The sequence below is a fragment of the Dasypus novemcinctus genome, chromosome 5 (genome assembly GCF_030445035.2).
Source record: "Dasypus novemcinctus isolate mDasNov1 chromosome 5, mDasNov1.1.hap2, whole genome shotgun sequence".
Classification (NCBI taxonomy): Eukaryota; Metazoa; Chordata; class Mammalia; order Cingulata; family Dasypodidae; genus Dasypus; species Dasypus novemcinctus.
Genome location: NC_080677.1, coordinates 101658686 through 101677766, shown reverse-complemented (window position 1 = coordinate 101677766; position 19081 = coordinate 101658686). Strand labels below are relative to the sequence as shown.

The window sequence follows — 19081 nt, the reverse complement described above, 5'->3', positions numbered from 1 at the left end:
TTTGGTCATCTTCGGTTGCTCTGAGGTGACTCCTTTTGAGTCAGAGAATTACTTATCCATCCTTAAAAGAAGCTGCAGCTTGGAAAGCTGGTATTGGAAATTAATAATTTGATATTAAAATGTAATCATTTAATATTTATATTTACGTGTGTGTGCATTCATATGTTATAAAATTCACTAGCTTTAGTTTAAATGCAACCTAAGCATCGCAATAAGGAAGAAGAGTGTACTGTTTATAGTCATGTGTCTGGTTCATGAGTCAAATTAGAGTCAAATAAAGTAATCTGTTTCTGTGTATGTTCAGTGACATTCATAATGTCTATTTACAATACCTCTCACTGGATTTCATAAGAAAATAAATCATCATAATTTGCATCTTTTCCCTAAGTAACTACTCTTGAGACCACACAGTTCCCTTTACACTCAATTATCTCACAACTGAATGCTCAGATGACCTGCTACAACCAGCAGACATAGAGTTATTAGAGAGGCAGAAAAGGGGGAAGTCTCAAAACAGCCCTCAGCAGTTTTCATTTCCCCACTATTAGCCCCTTTGTAGCCCTGATAAGAGTGAAAAAATTTCTCCTCCATCACCACCAGGTCTGTATCACATGCTTTCCCTTCTACAATAAGTTCTCCATCCTCATAGACCTCTCTGTGGTAACTTGCAGGGTTCAAGTGAAGGTAGTTGGGAGCTTTCCACATTTTCCTGATGCATCACCCATTATTATTGAGAGGTGCCAGCTGCACAGCTCAGTGGCTATTGTCACATTGACTATGTAGTTCCCAGAAACATCAGCTTTCTGTATTTTCCTGATAATTATGTTGAAACATTAACTGCACTGGGTTTTACTTCTAAATATAATTCAAACAGAAATGGCTGAGAGGCTCTAGGTCATATGTTTGTGGTTCCTATTATGTGTTCTGAACAGAGATCATAAGGTTTGTGCATTCGGCTTCCTGCTAAAACTTCTCTCGTGAGCCATATGAGTGAAGTGGAAACATCAAAGGTGGAAACCAAGAATTAATCCTTTCAGTTTTACCGAATTTGTTGTCAGTTTCTATGTTTTTCTCTACAGGGATAGAGGAGAACCTTACCCTTATACTTTCATAAATAGTTTCATGAGCTACAGCATGGTAACAATAGAGTAAGACTGTGAAATTCTAAGAATGTCATCAGATTACCATGAACTTTCAAAAAATTCATTATGGGCGGTGGACTTGGCCCAGTGGTCAGGGCATCCATCTACCATGTGGGAGGTCTGCGGTTCAAACCCCAGGCCTCCTTGACCCATGTGCAGCTGGCCTATGTGCAGTGCTGATGCACGCAAGGAGTGCCGTTCCATGCAGGGGTGTCCCCCGCATAGGGGAGCCGCACGCGCAAGGAGTGTGCCCCGTAAGGAGAGCCACCCAGAGCGAAAGAAAGTGCAGCCTGCCCAGGAATGGCATCGCACACACGGAGAGCTGACACAACAAGATGATGCAACGAAAAGAAACACAGATTCCTGTGCTGCTGACGACAACAGAAGCGGACAAAGAAGACGCAGCAAATAGACACAGAACAGACAACCGGGGTGGGGGGGAGGGGAGAGAAATAAACAAATCTTTAAAAAAAAAAAACGAAGAAAGAACTAAAATTCATGATCTAACTGCACACCTGGAAGAAAGAGAAAGAGAATGGCAAACTAATCTCAAAACAAGCCAAAGGAAAGAAATAGTAAAGATCAGAGCAGAAATAAATGAAGTTGAGAACAAAAAAGCAATAGAATCAACAAAACTAAAAGTTGGTATTTTGAGATCAACAAAATCAACATAGCTAAACTGACAAATTGAAAAAGAGAGAAGACACAAATAAATAAAATCAGAAAGGAGAGGGGGGACATTACCATTGATCTGTAGAAATAAGAGAGATCATAAGAGGATACTATGAACAACTGTATGCCAAAAAACTAGAAAATGTAGCCAAGATGGACAAATGCCTGGAAACACACGAACTGCCTATACTGACTTTAGAAGAAATAGAAGACCTTAACAAACCATTCACAAGTGAAGAGGTCAAAACAGTCATCAAAAACTTCCCGAAATCTCTTTTCACAAGACTTGCATGCTACTTTATTGGAATTGCAGTTGGTGCTGGGTTTAAGATATATGTAGGGGATTTGAATCTCTGGACTGATAATATGACACCCAGGCCCAGAGCCTCAACAGACTTCAGCTCCTACACTTTGACTTATTGGACTTACTCCACTCAGCTAATATGGAGTTGAAGAAGGTCAACCACCACAACATGGAGCCTAGAGTGTCTACAACTAGAAGCGGGAAGAGTGCATCCAGTACCCATGTGGAATCTAAGCCCTCACTTGACATAGGTGTGCAATGGACACAACCAATCCAATGTCCACAGAGAAAATGTGGAATGGGTGTGGGAACGGTAGCCATGGGGGCTGCTGGGTGTGGGGAACGGGAGGAAGAGATGAGATGTGGAGGCGTTTTCGGGACGTAGAGTTGTCCTGGATAGTGCTTCACGGACAATTACGGGACACTGTAGATCCCCCCAGGGCCCACTGGATGGAACGTGGGAGAGTGTGGGCTATGATGTGGACCATTGACTATGGGGTGCAGTGATGCTCAGAGATGAACTTACCAGGTGCAATGGATGTATCATGATGATGGGAGAGAGTGTTGCTGTGGGGGGAGTGGGGGGCGGGGGCGGTGGGGTTGAATGGGACCTCATATATTTTTTTTAATGTAATTAAAAAATAATAATAATAATAAATAAATATTAAAAAAAAAAAACTTCCCGAAGATGAAAAGCCCAGGGCCAGATGGCTTCACTGATGAATTCTATTAATCATTCAAAAATGAATTAATATTGATCTTGCTCAAGCTCTTCCAAAAAGTGAGCAGGAAAAAATGCTACAAAACTCATTCTATGAAGCCAGCATCGCCCTAATACCAAAACCATATAAAGATACTACCAAAAAAAACTGGTGTTTATGTGTGATGAATCTGGACTCAGATGGGATCTCTCTTCATAAGACTTTCATGCTAATGTGCTGGAGTTGCAGTTAGTGTTGGGGTTTAAGATATATCTAGGGGATTTGAATCTCTGGACTGACAATGTGATAGCCAAGTCCTGAGCCTCAACACACTCCAGCACCTACAATCTGATTTATTGGACTCATCACACTCATCTAAGATGGAGTTGAAGAAGGACAACCACCACACCATGGAGCCTAGAGTGATTACAACTGAAAGTGGGAGGATTGCATCCAGCATCCATGTGGAATCTGAGCCTCCTCTTGACATAGAGGTGCAATGGACACAACCAATCCAATGTCCACATAGAAAAGGTGGCATTGGATTGGGAAAAGTGGACATGGTGACTGATGGGTATGGGGAAAGGCAGGAAGAGATGAGAGGTGGAGGCGTCTTTGGGACATGGAGCTGCCCTGGATGGTGCTTCAGGGGCAATCTCCGGACATTGTAAATCCTCACAGGGCCCACTGGATGGAATGGGGGAGAGTATGGGCCATGATGTGGACCATTGACCATGAGGTGCAGAGGTACCCAAAGATGTACTTACCAAATGCAATGGATGTGTCATGATGATGGGAATGAGTGTTGCTGCGGGGGGAGAGGTGGGGTGGGGGTGGTGGGGTTGAATGGGACCTCATATATATATTTTTTTAATGTAATATTATTACAAAGTCAATAAAAAAATAAAATAAAAAATTTAAAAAAATTAAAAAAAATTAAAAAAAAGATACTACCAAAAAAGAAAAGTACAGACCAATATCTCTAATGAATATAGATGCAAAAATCCTCAACAAAATATTTCCAAACAGAGTTCAAAAGCACATTGTAGGAATTATATACCATGAGCAAGTGGGTTTTATCCCAAGTATGCAAGGATGGTTCAACACAAGAAAAATCAATTAGTATAATAAACCACATTGATAAAATGAAGAAGACAAATCACATGATCCCCTCAATTGATGGAGAAAAGGCATTTGACAAAATACAGCATGCTTTCTTGATAAAAGCACTCCAAAAGATAGGAATAGAAGGCACCTTTCTCAATAGTGTAAAGCATGTATATGAAAAACCTACAGCTAGCATTGTAGTCAATGGTGAAAGACTGAAAGCTTTCCTGCTGAGATCAGCAACAAGATAAAGAAACCCACAGTCAGCATTATTTTCCAATGTTCTAGCTAGAGCAATTAGGCTAGACAAAAAAATTAAAGGCACCCAAATAGGAAAAGAAGTAGTAAAACTTTCACTATTTGCTGATGATATAATCCTATATCTAGAAAATTCTGAAAAATACACAAAAAAGCTAATAGAATTAATAGATGAGTTCAGCAAAAGTGGCAGAATAGAAGATTAACATACAAAAATCAATAGCTTTTCTACACACTACTGATGTGCAATCTGAGGAGGAAATCAGGGGAAATAAAACATTTATAATAGTGACAAAAACAACAAAATATTTAGGAATAAACTTAATCAAGGATGTAAAAGACCTGTATTCAGAAATCTACAAAACATTGCTAAAAGAAACTGAAGAATACTTAAATAAATGGAAGGACATTCCACGTTCATGGATTGGAAGACTGAATATAGTTAAGATGTCAATTCTACCCAAACTGATTTACAGATGTAACGCAACCCTAATAAAAATCCGAACCGCCTTTTTTGCAGAAATCAAAAAGCCAATAATCAAAATTTTTTGGAAAGGCAAGGGGCCTGAAATAAATGATTCATTTTATATAAAATATAAATATAAATCAATTTATAAAGATGAAGGAGATTAGTGGTTATGTAGGTTTGCAGAAGGAATGCTAAGGGGTATAGATTCTTCCTTTTTGAAGTAATGAAAGTGTTCTAAAATTTTTGAGATGATGAATATACAACATTGTGATTATGTTAAAATCCATTCATTATACACTTTGGATAGAATGGCCAGAAACAGCAGCTGTGTACAGTGAGGGAGGCATAGAGAAATTGAGAGGGGAGGAATTTTCTTGTTTGTCTGGTTTTTATTTATTATTATTATTATTATTGAAATAATGAAAATGCTCTAAAACTGACTGAAGTGATGAATGCACAACTATGTGATTATAGCAATACTAATGATTGTGTGGTTTGGATGAATTGCATGCTTTATTAATACATATCAATTAAACTGATTTGTTTATAAAAACAAAATTTTTAGAGAAAAACTTACATTTGCCAAGTAGGATATTATTTTGAGGGCAATTAATTGTAAATAGTCATCAAACATATAAATAAAATTGACTTGATGGCATAACCACACAAACCAGCTATATGTATATTAACCAGAAATGTAATCCAAAAGTTTTCCTTCTCCAAATGCCTTGTATTCATCTTAGCCGGATATCCTTTTCATTTTGCAACATTCCACTACAGAACTTCACTCTGCAATGATTCAGACACATTGATGTTATTGGATTCCAAGGACAAGCAAAGGAACCCAGTATTAAGGGCCCATGGGCTCTGATTTAGCCCAGCCTCTATTTTCGGTCTATGAAATTATTTTTTAGATTTCAGGATACCTGCTTTAATGTGCTTTATTTATGGTATTGCCAGTCATAGTAAGGCCACAGTGATTTCCACAACTATGAGTGGTTAAGATAAACAAAGACACTATTTCAGGGAGAATTTTGGTTTTGTAATCCTAGGAGTGTTTAAAGATTATCATGGATTTGACCAGTTCAGAGGGATATTAACAATTGAATACATACAGTTAGTTTTTTGGTTTTTTAAAATTATAATACATTCTCCTGCTTTTTAGTATGATAAACACTCATCTTTTATTTCAAGAAAACGTAATTAGGTGATTTGGTAGAAAATAAAAGCAGAACTTTTATTTTATTCCTATATTTTTTCTTAGGCACTTTATATTAACATTTGATAAAGAGATCTTATACATTTATAGCCCATTGAAATGAAAGATTTAACAATCTCAATTTTTAAAGTTTTTTTTTTCCTAAGCCATGTCTGCTAACTTTCCAAAATGGGGAAGTATTTTGGTTTAAGCTAATTTCCTTTACAGGGTCACAGTCATTTGCATTTCCCATGAACATAGTATCAGCTAAATGGGTTAGAGTTGGCACGGCAGGTCGCAGAGGAGGTTATGGGAGGCTCAAATGAGATAGTGTAAGTGAAGGGCTTTCACAGTTATAAATGGTATGAAAAATAATGGACATAGAGGGAGTTATCAGTGCAGTATCCAAAATGTGGACACTGCTGGGCCCATAATGGTTGCATCTGTGGACCACCTTGGCAAAGACATAAAGGTCCAGAGTTCCTCACTCTACTCAGGAGCTTTCCTATGCAGGGAGGTGATATTCACAGAATGAGAGCTGAGGAGCAGGAAGTCCCCCAAAAGACTCACATGAATTCATTTGAGTTAAAGCATTGTCATCATAGGGAGGAGGGAGGTATAGCATTTATATTTTGTATTTATAGGTTATCAATCCATATTCATAAGTAAGAAGCTACACATATTTGTGGTGAAAGCCACACCTTCTGAGGTTGACCTGGGGGAGGGGGGAATGTTAGCTTCTTATCAATGAGTCCTTTAAAGTCATTATCAGAGAGAAGGTTATTGGGACTGATTCATAATGGCAGGGGAGTTAGGAAGGCAATAGAAGATGTTAATGCAGACTTCTCTATCAAATTAGTTCATTGTCACCTAGCAGAGAGAAAAGCACTGTGTGAATCACTGAACATTCATGTTTTGGGGATCAGAAAAGCAAGAGCACTACCCAGCAAGGGAAGTCACAGGTAAAGTGCCCCTGGGAGTGGATTGGAACCACCTGAACCCATCAGCCTCATGGTGGTGGCACATGAAAGAAGAAATAAAGGAACAAACCAGTTACAGTGTAGCAAATGTCCCAGGTCCCGGTGGGGTGTAGGGTTGTCTTTCCTTACCCATGATACTTGGGTAAGTTTCTGAATTAGAGGGTAGGGGCACCCAGTGGATTCATTCATCACACTAGGGTAAGATTCCCTGCTCACCACGGTGCCTATAATTAAAGTGCCCACTGAGGGGAGCTGGAGCATCACTCATCAGCTCCCGGTGCAGGATCTCATAGGTAACAAGGATACATATCTTTAAATCTTGTAGTGGTTTGAACTGTATGTACTCCAGAAAGAAATGTTCTTAAATACAACCATTCCGTTTGGTGCAAACCCACTGGAAGTAGAACTCTTTGATGAGGTTACTTCAGTTAAGCTGTGACCTAACTCATTCAGGATGGGTCTTATCCCTCTTACTGGAGTCCTTTATAAAATGAATGAATACAGAGAGAAAGAGAGAAAGCCACAGAGGCAAGAAGCTGAAATCAACAAAACATGGAAGAGAAGGGAGAGACCAGCAGATGCTACCATGTGCCTTGTCATGTGGCAGAGGAGCAAAGAATCTCTAGCAGCCAGTCTTTGGGAAGTAAAGTACTGCCTTGATTTGGACCAAGAAGGCTTCAGTAAGGGTGTTGTTTCTCACAGAATCTTTGAACAACCAAAAAAAAAACTTGCACAGACATCTTTCTCAAAACACCAGAAAACATTTAAATTCTGCAGTAACTGCAGAATCAAGAAAAGGAAGCTTTACAAAAGGTAAGTAAAGCTCATGGCTTCCTTGCTGGCCCCTTGCCCATACCCTTCCAAGTTTGGTATGGAGCCAAGCTGTACTACCATTGTGGGTCCCAGGAACTGTTCTACAGGGAATAGAGGAACTCTTATTTTGCTGGTGCCAATCTATTGGAAGGAAGCCAGAAAGATGGAGCCAGGAAATTCTTCTCTGCTTTAGTCTCGAGGAACTTGCTTTGCAGGCATAACAGCTTGCAGAAAGCTAACGCAGTATAAGAAGCAGTTAATTCAAAGACACCTGGGGCAAAGGATCACCTGCTCTAAGTCATATAAAATAGTACCCAGTAGGAGGGGAAAGTCTATATTATAGGTAGTAGAAGGGGCATTTAGTTTCCTGTAAACAGGATATTTTGAAAGGACACATGAAAGCACAAGCCCAGGACAAGAAGCAGACTTAGAAAAGACAAAGAGGATACTGCACCTCACATTCACCTCAGACTGATCTTCTCAATAGGAGGGTGTACTCTGAAGGAGAGTATCAGCCAATGTAAAGCCAATTTGCAAAGACTGTGCATGGTGTTTTCTTTGTTGGCTAGTTTTTTTTTGTTAGCTCCTTGTACTCAGAGAAATCTGTTATATCACCATATGGATACAAATTTAAGGAACAGACAGCTCAGAAACTAAACCCCAGAATTAGCATATTATAATATTAAAAAGTACAATGTGTAACAGAAATTGTAAGACAAACAAAGAAAAAGTAAATAAGGGCCCATCCAAAAGAATTAGATAAAATGCAGAAAGCCTGAACAAAGAACACAAGAGTTTGGACACACCAAAAACATTTTTGAAAAATTATCTTCAATATGCTCAAAGAGATAAAGAGAAAGAGAAAGAACTAAAATTATAGGACAACTGTGAATAAATAATGAGAGAATCACAATAAAGAGATAAAAATTTTGGAAAGGAGCCAAACAGAAATGCTGGAGTTGAAGGCCACAGTAATTGAATTGAAAAATTTCCTAGAGGGTTTCAACAGCAGATAGAAGCTGACAGGGGAAAGAATCAGTGAATTCAAAGGCAGGATGACTGAAATAATTCAAGCTAAAGAGCAGAAAGAAACAAAATGACAAAGTGAATAGAAACTAAGAATCCTGTGGAACACTGTCAAATATAGCAATATACACATAATGAGAATCTCATAAGGAAAAGAAAGAGAAAAAGAGGCAGAAGGCATATTCAAAAAAATAACTGCAGAGAACTTCCCAAAGTTAGTGAAAGACATGAATATACACCTTCAAGAATCCCCATAAACCCCAAACAAGATAAATTTGAAGAAAACCATAACCAGACACATAGTAGCCAAAGTGTTGAATGACAAACAAAAGGAGAACATTCTGAAAGTTGTAAGAGAAAAGCAACATGTTATGTCAGGGGAGCACCAAAAGATTAAGTCTCCATTTCTCATTAAAAACAATTGAATCAAGAAAGCAGTGGGATGAGATCATTATAGAAGGTCATTTCCAACCAAGAATTTTATATCTGGCAACATTGTCTTTAAAAGTGAGGGTGAGATTAAGATATTCCCAGAAAAGCAAAAATTGAGTATGTTCACAGCACTACACCTTCCCAACAAGCAATGCTAAGGGAGTTCTTCAGTATGATAGGAAAGGAAACTAGACAGTGGATCAAAGTGGCATAAAGAAATAAATACCTCTGGTAAAGGTAACCATATGAGTGAGTATACATGCCAGTACTCTCTTGTTGTATTTTTATATGTAACTCCATTTTTTACTTCTTAACAGATTCTAAAATGCATAGTAATGGTAAGTGAATAGTTCTGGACATACAATATATAAAGATACAATTTTTAGGAATTACAACACAAAGGTGGGGGGATGGAAGGGAATAGGAACAGTGATTGTGTGTTCTATTGAAATTAAGTTGGCATCAAATCAAACATGATTGTTATAGATATAAGGTGTTAAATTGAAGCCCCACATTTACCCTAAAGAAAATCTCTGAAAAATAGATATGAAAGGAAATGAGAAGGCACCTAAAATGGTACAATGCAGAAAAAATCAAATAAATATGAAAGTATGCATTAACAGAAGAACTGAGGAATAAAAAGGTGTAAGATTTACAAAAACCATATAGCAAAATTTGAGGAGAAAATCCTCCATTGTCTGTAGTTACCTTAAATATAAGTGGATGAAACTCTTCAGTCAAAGGCAGAGACTGGCAGAACGGCTAAGAAAGCATGATCCCACTATGTACTGCCTATAAGAAACTCAAAGACCTGAAATTCAAAGACACAAGGAGATTGAAAGTGAAAGGATGGAAAAATACACCAGCAAAGATTAACCAAAAGAAAGCTATTAATATCAGATCAAATAGACTTTAAGTCAAAAACTTTCAAAAGAGATAAAATGTCACTGTGGTGGTTAAGTTTATGAGTTAATTTGGCCAGGTTATGGTTTCCAACTGTTTGGTCAAGCAATCACTGGCCTGATTGGTACCATGAAGGTATTTCCTGGACTCAAATCATGAGTTGTTGATTGCATTTAAGGATGATTACATCTATAATCAACTGAGGAGACTGCCTTCACCAACGAGAGAATTCTCATCCAATCGGCTGAAATTCTTAAGAGAAGGGATTATCTCAGCAATCAGAAGGAAGTATTTTCCATCTGTACTTCAGCTAGTCACCTTTACCTGGGGAATTCAAAGAAAACCTTCATTGGATGTCCCACCTTGTAACCTGCCCTACAGAATTTGGACTTGACCACCATCCCCACAGTCATGGAAGCATACATTTATTTATATATATCATTATTACTACATATATAGTTATAAATATAGCTAAATATAGTAATTTTTGTTCCCCTAGAGAACCCTGACTAACACAGCACATGAATAAATGAAAGGAAAAAACACACACGATCATTTCAATTGATGCAGAAAAGGCACCTAACAAAATCAACATCTCTTCTTGATAAAAACAATTAGGAAACTAGGAATAGAAGGAAACTTCCTCAACATGATAAATGGTGTGGTTGTTTGAGTCTTTTGTGGTCCCCATAAAATCCTGTTTTTAAAGCTAATCCATTCCTGTGTGTGTAAACCTATCATAGGGGGGATCTTTTGATTAAATTGCTTAAGGGCCCTAGATTAGACTGCATGATGTGGAGTGGGTCTTCATTCTCTTACTGAAGACCTTCATAAATTGGAGTAATACAAAGACATGCTGCCACAGAATGCACAGAAAAGAGCTGCAGGAACAGCAGGAACCCAGAAGGTGAGAGAGAAGACACTGGGAGCCAGAAGCTGAATCAAAAAACACAGAAGCTGAAAGGAAGGAAGACATTTTAGTCAGAGGCTGAAAGTAACAAGGCCCTGATGAAAGGGGAGAGACAAGCAGATGCCACCAAATGCCTGATCTTCCATAGCTGCACCTCTGCTGATGACACAACCATGTGACTGATCACCCATAGCTGCAGCTCCAGGAAAAAGCATCTCTGGTGATGCCTTGATATGGATACTGTAGCAGTTTGATATGGTTATGAATACCAAAAATAGATATTGGATTATGTTTGTAATCTGGTCTGTACCTGGGCATGATTAAGTTATGATTAGGGCTTTGAGTGGGTCACATCATTAGGGTGTTGAGTCCCTACCCCTTGGTGGGTGGGGACTCACAGATAAAAGGCATGGCAAAGGACAGAGTTGAGGGATTTCGATGTTGGAGTTTGATACCGAAGTCTTAGGCTGGAGCCCCAAGAAGTCAGCACACAGAGGAAGGAGAAGCAAGCCCTGGGAAGAGAGGACCTGAGCCAGGAGAAAAACACAGAGGAATAGAGACAGCTCCTGAGAGATGGCAGAAACCCCAGGGAGAGAGACAGAGCTGTTCACCTTATAGTATACAGCTGAGCTTGTGGAGAGATGCAAAGTCTAGAGAGGTTCACAGTCTATAGCTGACCTTGTGGAGAAAACAAAGCAGCTGAGCCCAGAGGAACCCAGGAAGCCCAAAGCCTCACAGATGTCCACAGCCATTTTGCTCCAATAAATGGAAATAGACTTTGGTGAGGGAAGTAATTTATGCTTTATAGCCTAGTAACTCTAAGCTCCTACCCCAAATAAATACCCTTTATAAAAACCAACCAATTGCTGGTATTTTGCATCAGCACCCCTTTGGCTGACTAATATAAATACTTTTACAGCCTCAGAACTATAAACTTATAAGTTAATAAATTCCCATTATAAAAACCAACTCATTTCTGGTATATTGTTTTGGCAGCATTTAGCAAACTAAAACAAATAGCATATATATAAAACCCACAGCTAACATTATACTCAGTGGTAAAAGACTGAAAGAATGAGAGCTTTCTTTCCTTCTATAATCAGAAACATGATAAGATGCCCACTGTCACCACTCTTTTTTTTTTAGGAGGTACCGGGGATTGAACCTGGACCTCATATGTAGGAGGAAGGCACTAAACCACTGAGCTAAACCTGCTCCGCGGCACTGCCACCTCTTTTATTCAACATTGTACTGGAAGTTCTAGCCAGAGAAATGAAGCAAGAAAAAATAAATAAAAGAATAAAAGGCATTCAAATTGGAAAGTAAGAAGTAAAACTTTCCCTATTGCAGATGATGTGATCCTATATATAGAAAATCCTAAAATATCCTCAGCAAAGCTACTACTAGAGTCAACAAAAGAATTAAACAAAGTTGCATGGTATAAGATCAACATGCAAAAATCAGTAGTGTTTCTATATTCTAGTTATGAACATACTAAAGTTCAAATCAAGGGGGAAAAATTTCATTTACAATAGCAACTAACAGAATCAAATATCTAGGACCATAGTTAACCTAGGGTGAAAAGGACTTATACATGGAAAATTACAAAAAATTGCTGAAGAAATCAAAGATGACCTAAATAAATGGAAGGATAGCCCGTGTACATGGATTAGAACACTAAACATAGTCAGGTTGTCATTTCTCTCCAGAGTGAGCTACAGATTAAATGCAATCGCAGTCAAAATTCTAACTTCCTTTGAAGAAATGGAAAAGCCAATTATCAAATTTATATGCGTGGGTAAGGGGCTCTGAATAGCCACAACCACCTTGAAAAAGAAGCGTAAAGTCATAGGACTGATGTTTCCCAATTTTGAAACTTATTACAAAGCTAGAATAATAAAAGAACATGGTACTTGCACAAAGATAGATATATGGACCAATGGAGTCAAATTCAGAAATAAACCCTCAAATGTATGGCCGATTGATTTTTTCTTTTTTAAACATCACTGTGCAAATATCTTTTTTTAAATCTTCCCCTTGTGACTTTTTGCGTGCTATCTGCTCTCTGTGTCCACTTGCTGTGCGTTCTTCTGTGTCTGTATTTATTATATTTTATTTCCCCTCCCCCCTTGTGACTTGCTTGCTGTCTGCTCTCTGTGTCCATTCGCTGAGCGCTCCTCTGTGTTCTTGCTTGTCTCCCTCTTTTGTTGTGTCACCTTGCTGAGTTGGCTCTCCGCAGTGCTTGAGGGCCTGGCAGGGCTCCATGGCATCTGCTGGCCGGGCAGTGCTCCACAGTGTGTGGGGGAGCCTGCCTTCACAAGGAGGCCCTGGGATGCAACACAAGGGCCTCCCATATGGTAGACGGGAGCCCAGCTGATTGAGCCACAGCCACTTCCCCCTGGCCAGTTGATTTTTGACAAAGTTTCCAAGTCCACTCAATGAAGAAAGAATTGTCTCTGTAACAAATGGTTCTGAGAAAATGGGATAACCATGAGCTAAACAATGAGGTTGGACCCTTACCTCCCTCCATATACAAAAAACTACTAAAAATGAATCAAAGACCTACATATGAGAACCAAAACCACAAAAATCATAGAAGACATAGAGAAGCAATTTCAGGAACTTGTGTTAGGAAATGTTTTCTCAGAATTCACACCAGAAGTGTGACCAACAAAAGAAAAAAATAGGTAAATGGGAATTCATCAAAATTAAAAACTGGGGAAGCCGACTTGGCCCAATGGATAGGGTGTCCGCCTACCACATGGCAGGGCCATGGTTCAAACCCCGGGCCTCCTTGATCCGTGTGGAGCTGGCCCATGTGCAGTGCTGATGCATGCAAGGAGTGCCCTGCCACGCAGGGGTGGCCCCCGTGTAGGGAAGCTCCATGCGCAAGGAGAGCTGCCCAGTGTGAAAGAAAGTGCAGCCTGCCCAAGAATGGTGCCGCACACATGAAGAACTGACACGACAAGATGATGCAACAAAAAAACAGATTCTGACACAACAAGATGACGTAACAAAAAGAAATACAGATTCCCGGTGCCGCTGATAAGGATAGAAGCGGTCACAGAAGAACACACAGTGAATGGATACAGAGAGCAGACAACTGGGGGGTGGGGAGAGAAATAAATTAAAAATCTTAAAAAAAAACAAAACTTTTGCACATCAAAGGAGTTTATCATGAAAGTAAAAGACAGCCTACTGAATGGGAGAAAATATTTGGAAATAAGGTATAATATCTAGAATATATAAAGAAATCCTACAGGTAAACAGGAAAAAGACAGACAACTCAATTAAAAAATGGGCAAAAGAATTGCAGAGACATTTCTCCAAGGAAGACATACAAATGGTCCCTAAGCAAAAGAAAATATGCTCAACATCATTAACCATTAGGGAAAGGGAAACCAAAGTCACAATGAGATACCATTTCTAACCCACTAGAATGGATATTGTTAAAAAACGGAAAATAACATATGTTGGAAGAATGTGGAGAAATAGGAACACTCATTCTTTTTTGGTGGGAATGTAAAATGGTGCCAGTACTAGGGAATGCGGTTTGCAGTTCCTTAGGAAATTAAGTATAGAATTACCACATAATCTGGCAACCCCACCTCTAGGTATATACCCAAAAGAATTGAAAGCAGGAACTCAAACAGATATTTGCATAATAATCTTCAAGGTGACATTATTCATAACTGAAAAAGGTTGAAAGCAACCCAAGTGTCCATCAACAGATGAAAAGTGAAACAAAACTTGGTATATACATGCAATGCAATATTCTTCAGCCATAAAAATGAATGGCTTTCTGATACATGCAACAACATGGATGAAACTGTTGAATGAAATAAGCCAGACACAAAAGGACAAATGTGTATTCCCTCACTGATGTGAAATAATTAGAATAAGAAAATTCATAGAATTAGAAACTAGAGCACAGGTCATTAGTGGAGAGAGGGTAGGGAATGGAGAGTTAATGCGTGATTGCTACAAAGCTGTTTGGGATGATGGAAAAGTTTTGGTAATGGATGATGGTGATGGTAGCAAAACATTGTAATTAAAAACACTTTATATATTTGAATATGGTTAAAAGGAGATATTTTAGGTTGTATATGTGTTATTAGAATAAAAATTTTAAAAAATGAAACTGTACAAAACAAAGAGTGAATCTTAATATAAACTATGGATTATAGTTAATAATATAATAATATTAATATTGTTCCATCAATTGTTTCAAAATTACTATGCTAATTCAAAGTGTTAACTCTAGGGAAAACTGGTTGTATAGGCAGGCTATATGGGTACTCTGTATATTCGGTGTAATTTGAAAAAAAATTTTAAAACAAAAACACTTATTTTTCTTCTCATAATGTTTAAGATGAGATGGATGTCTTCAAATCCAATTCTACACGTATGAATAAATGTCAGCTAAGCCATTTCACAACATTCAATAACCTGCCTGACCATAACCATTTCAAACAACTTTGCAAAATGGTCAGCTGTAAGGGAAAACAGTCAAATTTGGGGAGCAGTAAGTATGATAGTCACTTATATCACACTTTAACCACCTTCCCCCTTCCTTCTTAAAAGGAATATAACAAATAAAATAGTCAGAATTTAGATGGTATAAATGAGTCTAAGTGGATGGCTAATCAAAAGCAGAATTATTTTCCTATCCAACATATGATTAATTGGGAATTCTTCAAAAATTATACTTAACAAAGGAATGTCTCTTTGGGGATAGGAAAGAAACCCTCCAACATTAGGCAAAACACTTCGTATCATAAAAAGAAAAAATAGTTTCATCTCTGTGCCCTAGCCTTGTATAGACAAATATAGACAGAGCATAATCATGGCATGTCATGGCAGAGATTCTCAGGAATTCAGGCACCCAGAATTTTAAGAAGTGCAAAATGGTCTCACTGACCCCAAGGGGTTTCCTGACACCAATAGAAAGATACAAAGCAGCACTGTTATTCCAGAGCCAAGGGAGCTCACTGTACTGCAAATTTCCTCTCCTGGGCATATCCCAGTATACTTTGGTCATAAACATTATAGTTGTGCAATCAGGACATAAATAATAACTCCAAAGACCCTTGGGTAGGCTCTTAATCCCCCGTTGGATGGTTTCCTTCATGAAAGCATTTGCACTTTCTTCAAAGACTGCTTTGGCCAAACATTTAATATTAGTAGCTTTGCATTTCAGAACCAACTTTCTTAACTTCTGTCTGTAGACCTCTTTGGTGTTCCAGTTCTGGGCCTCCAGTATTCCCAGTCTATAACAGCAAGTCCATTGAAATCTTCAGCAGGGATGTTAGAGTTAACATCTTGTTCAGGTTTTCCAGATGTTCTTGCAAATTTATGTTCTTGGGGAGGTCCCCATTAATGGGAAACCCCTGCGTTCCATACCATGAATATATCATCCCAATCTGTTAACATAAAATATAATATGAATTTTTGACCCCTGACTAAGGCTGAGGGGCTTCCAAACAGCTAAAACATTTTCAAATGTATTCTAATATTATGCTTTCTTAAACACTGATCTGTTGGAGCATTCCAAGTGGCTATAAATGGTTTCTTTTGATGGTTTGAAGCTGGGCAGTCTTTAGAAATCAACATCAGAATTCACGTTACGAGCAAAAATGATGGGAGATGTACTGGTTGAACAACATAAAGTTTTAATTATCCTTCAGATAATATTTTCATGATAGGATAAAAATCTTGTTATCATCTGCCTTAATGCACTCCAGAAGACCCATGGAGACATTTAATTTTCTGTTAGTGATATTTTGAGGACAAAGTCTCAAATATTGAGTGGATATTATTATTATTATTATTATAATCATTATGTGTTTGCATTTTATTTAAAGGTTTTAAAGGGGCCTACAAGTAAAATGAGATACAGTAGCAAATGTAGTAACCTATCTTCTATTTGCAATTAGCAAAGCAATTCAACAAACATCCCTGCAGCACCAAACCTTGAGACCAGAAATAGAAAATGAATAAGATGTGGTCTTTGCTCTCAAAGGGCTCATGGTAAAATATAAGATGTAAAATAATATTCCCTATCATTTTGGAAAGCACATCAAATGCCAGCCACTGTGTGTAAATCCTTTATAGTTACTAACATAAGGATTTATAACAGCAGTGTAAGGTCATTAAATTTTACAAATGAGGAAACTGAGGCTTACGGAGATGAAGGGACAGGACTAAGGTCACATTACATAGAAGAGAAGCAGAGTAAATTGTTATAATCAAAATATAGAATGAATGCTTTGAGAAAATGTATTAAAGCAATTCTTCCTGGGGGTAGGGAGTAGAGTAGGTGGGAAGAGAAAAGAATTAAGGAATGCTGCAGAGAAGATTTGACACGTGAGTTGAGACAAGAAGACAGGAAGGTAAAAGAGGGAAGATGATAGCCACTTCCTGTCAAGTTTCCGTTCTAGTCATCTATTTGAATAAATTACTACAAAATAATTATGTTTTAATATACTCGTAAAAGGGTTTATTGGAACAAAATCTTTTCTGTCTTCTCCATCATTAGTGGAAATGCATTCTGGCTATGTCTAGCACAGTGAGGTTAGGTTATACAGTAGACATTTGTCCTCTGGCCGAGTGTCCAGCAGATGGATTCTTTATTCTGTAGTAAATTCTGCAGGACATGAATGTTGTTGGAATGTAGAGTTCTTATTTCATTAAATAAACTAAAACGCACATTTGCTTTTTCAACCTTCCTGCAAATATGGTACTGGTGTGTGACCTTGCCCAGGCTATTTAGATACACCCCACTCTAGACTTCAATTTGGAATCTTGAGAATCAAATAGGATGAGGAGTGAAGGTGCCGGTGGGGACAGTAATTCCAACGTCCAGAGCAGCAGTGTGTATGGGGGCATCCAGAAGCTGGTGCCCAGGGTGCTAATGTGAAGAGGAAGTGTTGTCTTATTGGGGTTGTTTTATTCTAAAGTCAGCGAGATTTGGTTTTGGTTGGGTACAACCAGGAACTTTGATTGACACAGACTCTTTCCTTGGAAATTATGGGTTGTGAATAGTTACTCCTCTGCAAATCTGTATGTCCCGTGTTATATGTAATTATTACTTTTAACTACCAGATGTCAGCCTAATCTCATAGCACTGCTAGGTATAGGTCTCTGACTGAGATAAGGAAAAAATTTTAAAGAATTGGTATAACTTTATTCAAAGACTTTTAAGAAGTCTTGCCTAAATGGATACATATTAAACACTAGTTTTTAAGTGTTATGGAGATACGTATTTTCTTCATTCATGTAGTCAATAAATATCTGCTATTTCTTCACAACACTAAAATGAAAAAGATTACTCCGCATAAAAAAAAAGAAATATACTGTAGGTGTAAATCACGGTCTGAAGACAACAGTATTTACAATGGAATGTAATTTTATGAGGACAAAAATATATGGTCCACAAAAGTCCTCTTTAATCTTTTATTATCTGCTCTTTATCGATTCCATCTTGGGCGAAGAGGCAGCAGCAGCCTTGGCTCAGTCGCTAACATGCAGCTCTTCGTTGGCGCCTAGGAACTTCATACCCTCCAGGGGCCAGCCAGGAAATGGTTGCCCAGATCACAGCCCATGTAGTGACGCGGGAGGGCATCACCAGGGAAGAGCAAGTCGTGCCCTGGCAGGCTTGCCCCTGGAGGACGAGGCTACCCTGGGCCAGTGAGGGGTGGCAGCCCTGACCACTCTAGATGTAGCCGGCAGTATGTCTGGAGGTAAAGTCCACGGTTCCCTGACCCGTGAGGGAGAGTGGAATGGCCAGGCCAAACTGCAGATGCAACACAACGGGTGTTTTGGCAACGTCCTGCCCACCTTTGGCAAGAAGGGCCCCAATGCCGACTCTTAAGTCCCTTGTAACTCTGGCTTTCTCTAATAAAGCCACGTAGGAAACCACCAACCCCCTCCCCGCCAAAAAAAACTTTGCTTATTGATAATATTCTGGCTCAGAGAAGAAAAATTTATTTGTATATGGGTGCATTGAAAGGAAAGGGGAAAAAAATTGCTTTTTTGAAAAAACCTACAACGCAGTCCTTGTTTGAAAAAGCCATGGATTCTGTTACCACACTTGATGCTTTCAATTTTATTTAAAACACAGCCTCCACTGATTAATATTTTTGCTTTGGTCTTGTCCCCTTATTA

At 38.5% G+C, this 19081-nt stretch overlaps 1 pseudogene; it reads right to left on the bottom strand.

Annotated features, from left to right (window-relative positions):
* Positions 1-432: 432 nt before the first annotated feature.
* LOC101421693 (hyaluronidase-4-like) lies at positions 433-16615 on the bottom strand (annotated as a pseudogene).
* Positions 16616-19081: the final 2466 nt, after the last annotated feature.